The 6,789-nt window shown below is 37.9% G+C and overlaps 1 pseudogene; it reads right to left on the reverse strand.

Annotated features, from left to right (window-relative positions):
- Window positions 1-1,961: 1,961 nt before the first annotated feature.
- Window positions 1,962-3,967, reverse strand: LOC125109812 (transcription elongation factor A protein-like 8; annotated as a pseudogene).
- Between the last annotated feature and the right edge of the window lie 2,822 nt (window positions 3,968-6,789).

Consider the following 6,789-nt stretch of genomic DNA (forward strand, 5'->3'; position numbering starts at 1 on the left):
TAGAATGGCAATCACCCATGTTTTTAAATACAAAAGAAGGAACAAAAATGAAACGTGTAGAAAAGAGAGTTTCACAGTTCCTAGTTTAGTTGCAATAAATTGGCAGAAAGATGAAATCAAAGAATGTGGAAAAAAAAAATACTTTTTGGTTTGACCCATGTTTGAAGAAGTGCTCTGACATGACCTTATAAGCAAGCAGTGGCAATGAGCCAAATCCCCAGAGATCGGATGGGAGGCAAAAAATAAGGAAGCACCCAAGACACTTAGCAGGTCCGTGGCACTTATAGGTTATAAGAAGGGAAATATGAGGTGGTAGCACTTCATTCTGGTAAAATAGACTGTAAAGCCTTTTGAGGGCTTTTTATACCACATTAGAACAAAGCTGTGGCTGCTTCTCAATTCCGGGGGAGGGGGGACTTTGAAGGTGAAACAGCTGTAATTTAATAAATATTCATTAAGGATCAACACACAATACATAACCTGCTAGGCAATCTGGAGCTACAAAAATCAGGACAATTTTGACCACTCAGTTCAGATTTCAATCTCCAAAGAAATAAAAATCCATAACTAACCAGAAGATAAAACATAAAGGCATGAAAATTCTTTCTCTGCATTTCATTACCATATTTGTTGTAATTATTATTTAGTTAGAGAGCATCCAGGAACACTACACAGGGAGAGAGACTTTGAACTTGACCTGAAATATTGAGAAGGATTTCAATCATGAAGGTTCATTCCATAATAAGCTAAGAAGCCAATGTTGGTTGGGAGTCATCTCATGGTTCACATAGCTATAGGCAGCCGGCATCTTCCAGACTGGACTGGAAATAACCACGGCTTTACTCTCATGCTGAAAGTCTTGATGAGAATGTCCAGAAGGCTGGGACCTCTTTCTCTCCCCGCATGTGTTCAATCCAAGAGGTTAGCTGTATCTCTTTACCTAGTGGTGCAGAGTCCCATGACGGCAAAAGCAGATGATGCCAAACTGCCTAAGACTCAAGCCCAGGACAATGTCATTTCTACCATATTCTGCTGTTCAGAGTAAGTTAGAATCAATCCAGGCTCAAAAGGAGGAGGACATGATTGTTTAGAGACCAGAGAAATTATGGGTAACCAACCATCTTTACAGGGAAACCACCACACCTACCCACTGAAATTATTTGATATTTTTTAAAATCTGTGATAGGGGCGCCCGGGTGGCTCAGTGTGTTAAAGCCTCTGCCTTTGGCTCCGGTCATGATCCCAGGGTCCTCAGCGGAGAGCCTGCTTCCCACCCCCCCGCCTGCCTCTCTGCCTACTTGTGATCTCTGTCTGTCAAATGAATAAAATCTTTAAAAATAATAATAAAATAAAATAAAATCTGTGATAATTGCCAGTTTTACTCCCCTGGCTAAGAGATCTAGAATTTGAAGCTTATATGTTTTTTTATACTTATCCTATGAAAAAATTAGGTGTCCCCATTACCCTTATAAGCTGGTTGCAAATTATTCAACTATTAATTATAAAACTTTAATTCTTTGTGTGTGACATGACATATATTCATGAAAAAATATATAAGCAAAAAGAAAAAAGCTCACACCACAAAGAAATAAGCAGTTAAGCTTTTGATATACATATGTGTGCATACACACATGTACGCATACATACAATTTGAGATTTAATCCTACGTATGTGAGCTGATACTAAATATACTGCTTTGTAACCTGTTATGTCTTACTTTACAATATAGAATGAATATATTTTCATGCATATATGTAAAACTTTCTAATTAAACAGACCTGCATAAGGGGTCAAATACAGAATCCAGGGAGATGCTAGTAACAAGGAAATGATCTAAAACAAAATTCCACCAGATGATTAAAAGTCAAACAAAGGTCAAAGATACATCAGAAAATACTAATAGAAAGAAAGGAGGGAAAGGATTTCAATATCAGACCAAAAAAAAAAAAAAAAAAAAGAATTCAATGCCTAAAACACACAGGATAAGGGCAGCTGCATGAATGTCTTTGCTTCCAAATGCATCATCACAAACTTCTTCCTTATTCTCATCTCTTTCCCAAGCTTTTTTGACTTAGCTACTCCTTTTACCATTTCTTCAGGGTCCAAATGCCTCACAGGAGTTCCTCCTTAAACCCCTAGTGAGGCGGGGTCAGCCCTCCTCTAAGGTTTCCTTCTGTTTCCTGGCTTATACCTTTGGAAGTTTAAGGACTTCTTCTGCCTCTTGTGGTACATCTTCTGAAGGAGGGTCTGCCTCCACCTCTGGCATATTCTGTGGTTTCCCCTCATTTTCTTTACAAGACTTTCTGCTTGTTGAGTACTTTTCTGTTATTTCTTTTGAATAAATTAATCTTGAAATGATCGGGGCACTTTTCTCCCCCTCCAGCAATATAGAGCTGCTATAAGGAAATAGGGCCTGGACTATAAGCTAGTTGATATATTTCTTTTTTTAAAAATATTTTATGTATTTATATGACAGAGACAGCAAGAGAGGGAACACAAGCAGGGGGAGTGGGAGAGGGAGAAGCAAGCTTCCCGCTGAGCAGGGGGCCCGATGCAGGGCTGGATCCCAGGACCCTGGGATCATGACCCGAGCCGAAGGCAGATGCTTAACGACTGAGCCACCCAGGCATCCCTCTTTTTTTTTTTTTTAAGATTTTATTTATTTATTTGAGAAAGAGAGAATGAGAGAGAGAGAGCACGAGAAGGGGGAGGGTCAGAGGGAGAAGCAGACTCCCCAGCGAGCAGGGAGCCCGATGTGGGACTCGATCCCAGGACTTCAGGATCATAACCTGTGCCGAAGGCAGTTGCTTAACCAACTGAGCCACCCAGGTGTCCCTAGCTGATATATTTCTTAAGTCATTTTTTTTTAAGATTTATTTATTTATTTATTGGACAGACAGAGATCACAAGTAGGCAGAGAGGCAGGCAGAGAGAGAGGAAGGGAAGCAGGCTCCCTGCTAAGCAGGGAGCCCAATACGGGTCTCGATCCCAGGACCCTGGGATAGTGACTGGAGCCAAAGGCAGAGGCTTTAACCTACTAAGCCACCCAGGCACCCCTTAAGTCATTTTTAACCTATAGGTTACTCCTCCATATTAGTTTTCCTTTTGAAATGTTTTTAAAAATTTATTTAAGAAATCAGTTTTTCCCGGGGCACATGGGTGGCTCAGTCAGTTAGGCATCTGACTTTGGCTCAGGTCATGATCCCAGGGTCCTGGGACTATGTCCCATATCAGCCTCCCTGCTCAGTGGAGAGTCTGCTTCTCCCTCTGCTCCTCCTCCTATTCGTGTTCTCTTTGTCTCTCAAAAAAAATAAAATCTTAAAGAAAGAAAGAAAGAAAGAAAGAAAGAAAGAAAGAAAGAAAGAAATCAGTTGTTCTCTAGAGTTTCCCAGAGTCTAGATTTTGTTGATGGCTTCTCCCTAAGTTCTTTAATATGTTCCTCTGTTCCTCTTATTCTCTGAAAATTGGTCATTAAATCCAGATGCTTGATCAGATACTGGTTTAATTTTCTTTTCTCTTTTTCCAAGATAAAACTGTGTACCTCCATTAGGAGGCATAAAACCTGATCATCTTTTTCATTGTGATGTTATCAGATACACATGATCATTACCCAGATCAAGGGTCTGCAAACTACAAACTATGGACAAAATCCAACCAGTGTACCCTGCTTTCATACATAAAGTTTTACTGAAATACAATCACATCCATTAGTTTACATAGTGTCAATGGCTGCTTCCACACTCCACTGCAGACTTCAATAGCTGCAATAGAGACTGTAGGGCCCACAAAGCCTAAAGTATTTGCTACCTGGTCTTTTACAGAAAAAGTTTGCGGACTCATCCATTTTGTAAAAATTATGATTTTCTAATCTAATTCTACCATTTCTTCATTTTTATTAACTGAAACATTCTTATAAAGAAAAACTTCTTATCATTACCTGGTTATCGTTAGGAACAGCAGGATACATGTTAGACTCTCTCTCTACTTACCAGTTTTTAATATAAGGTAGCTTCCTAGTAATCTCCAAAGACAACCAGTAAGGCATTGAGGGTATTTGTGTGTGTGTGTGTGTGTGCGCACGCTAGCACATACCAAGTACCATTATGAACCCATGGATTTAAACATATTCCGTGTCTTTAAATTAATTGCATTCAATCTTTATTAGTGCTTAAAATTGTTCCATCTTTTCTAAGTAGTTTATTTAAATTATGTCCTGAATCTTTTTAAAAATAATCCACATATTATTGAGAGTTTTCTTACTATCTGGTCTAATAAGATATTCCTGGCTAATCCTATACATTTCTTTCCCCATGCATGAAATTATCCATTTCCCTAAGGAAATGTCATCCCTTGTTAAGAAATGGTATTTAGTGAACAGACTACAGATGCATGGGGTACATATCAATACTGGGTAACTATTATTTCCAAATCTTTTTTGAAAATATGTCTTCTTTTTAAAGAAAGAATATTACAGTTTTACACTGATTCCTCTGATTCAAATTCAGGACTATGGGATTTTTACTTTATCTCATTGATCTCATCATTATTTCTTTAAATAAACTACTATGAAAATGTCAACTTAAAACAAACCAAAATTAAAACTCATTTCAATTATCCCATATACACACAACAGCAGGATAGCAATATCAGCACTATCACCATTAATATGGTTACCAAAAAGTTTAAGATTTTTTTTGTGTGTAGTTATTATTTCTATTGGAGTATATTCCCCTGGGGTTATCCAATGAAATCACTGTTAGAAATCACTGTTAGAAACTGAGCTTATGTTTTTGATGAAAAAGGATATTTTGACATGATCATTTCAAAACAACTGAAATTACTGAAGCATTGTTTTTATTTCCAAGTAATATTTGCAACAGAAACCAGGATCCCCACCCAATCTTCGAACCACACCCCCAGACAGGATTATAGATGGGGTGAGGCTCAGAAATGAGGTGTGTCCATTGCATACATTACAAAACAACAAAAACAAAACTATTTCTTAAGAGGAAATATCATGTTCTTTCATTTTATTTTTTAAAGTACGAATTCCTTAGAAGGAGTCATAATCCAAACTATTACTAGTAATTTACCCTTTCATATTAATGGGCTCTGCTAGGAAGAGGGGAAGAAGGTTGAAGTCACTAACCAAAGGAAGGGGTGTCAAAGAAGAATGAGGAAGAAAAGAGAAAAGCATGAAGATCCTTATATTACAGCTCAAAAATATTTCTTTCAGTGCTGAATCATTATGCTGTATACCTGAAAGTAACATTACACTGCATGTTAACTAACTGGAATTTAAATAAAAACTTTAACAAAAAAAAAAGGTTTCCTTCATCTTATTTTTCCTAAGAGTCACCCCTTAGAAGGCAACAAGATAGAGAAGTAGGAGCATTTCATGAAAGTCAGCGTTCTTAAGCTTCCTTTAAATAACCAGATTGCTTTCAAGAGGTAAGGTTTCTTTCTTCATAGGTATATTTCTGTTTCCTTCTCTTCTCCACACACTGTCACCAACTAGAACCCAAAACCTGCCCACCTGCTTATACTCACCAACCTTTGTCCTACATTTTTCCTTAAGCTCTTCTTTCCAGTTTACATCTTAACTCAGGCAGATGGAAAGTAAAACCACCACTCTAGCAATAGCGACTGCCCTGACCTCCAGCCAGCCCAGAGCACCGAAATCAGTTGGAGTTTAACCCCTGACTCATGCTTGCAGATAGACCATGGAGTGACCTCTAGAATGACCAACAACTACCTTTACTTCATTATAATACTAAAATCTAAGTCCAAGGAGGAGTACAAGCCTCATTTATATAACATAGAATGTGTGTAGGAATGTTTCCTTAAGGCGCCTGTGCAACCTTAAGTCTGCCTCTACATCCAATGACAAGGTTTCCCTATCCAAATATTCATTTAAAAAGAACCCATCTGCCCTTGCTCAGGGAGTCACAGTTTTTGAGAGCCATTTCCCTTGATCTCCTGATTTGTTGCAAAAAAAAGTTTTCTTTGTGTGACAACTCAACCTGGTACAATGTCTGACTCACCAAAAAGTGAGCTTATATTCATTTGATTACACCTTCCCCACCTCCCTCTTTTCCCCACTATGCCTTGGGCCAGGGACTGTCAAACAATAACCAATAGCCAAACCCAACTGCCACCATTTTTTGTAGATAAAGTTTCATTCGAACATAGCCAGGCCCATTTGTTTATATGTTGTCTATGGAGGCTTTCACACTCTAATGGCAGAAACAAATAGCTAAGAAAGAGACTGTATAGAAAACTAAAATATTTATTATTTGGTACTTTACAGGAAAAGTTTGCCAACATCTGCTCTAAACTATGGGCTGACATTAACTTCAACCTTTTGGGATATGGCTCAGCCTTTCTGAGCTTGAAAGATCACTAAGTATTACATTAAACTTGTAAGTGAAAATAAGCTTACTACCTAAACAGGACAGAATACAGATTCTAGAAAATGAACTAAACTCAGATTTAAGAGCAGTGCTTGCTGAGAGTGATCTGAAGTCACAGATTCAGCCTGCAATTTTTTGAGAATTCTGGAATGATCTACAAATTTTTATTTTAGGCACAATAAAACAACCAGAAATACTAATATTTCAAATAAGGATAATAAGGACTACTATCCTTGCATACTTTTATGTGCTAGGCACCATGCTATGTACTTTACAGGTCATGTATTATCTTAATTCTTATACCAACCCTAGGAGGTGGGCACTACGATTGCCCATATGTTATAACTGAGAAAGCAGACTTAGAAAGAATAAGAAA

The sequence above is a fragment of the Lutra lutra genome, chromosome 9 (genome assembly GCF_902655055.1).
Source record: "Lutra lutra chromosome 9, mLutLut1.2, whole genome shotgun sequence".
NCBI classification, from domain to species: Eukaryota; Metazoa; Chordata; class Mammalia; order Carnivora; family Mustelidae; genus Lutra; species Lutra lutra.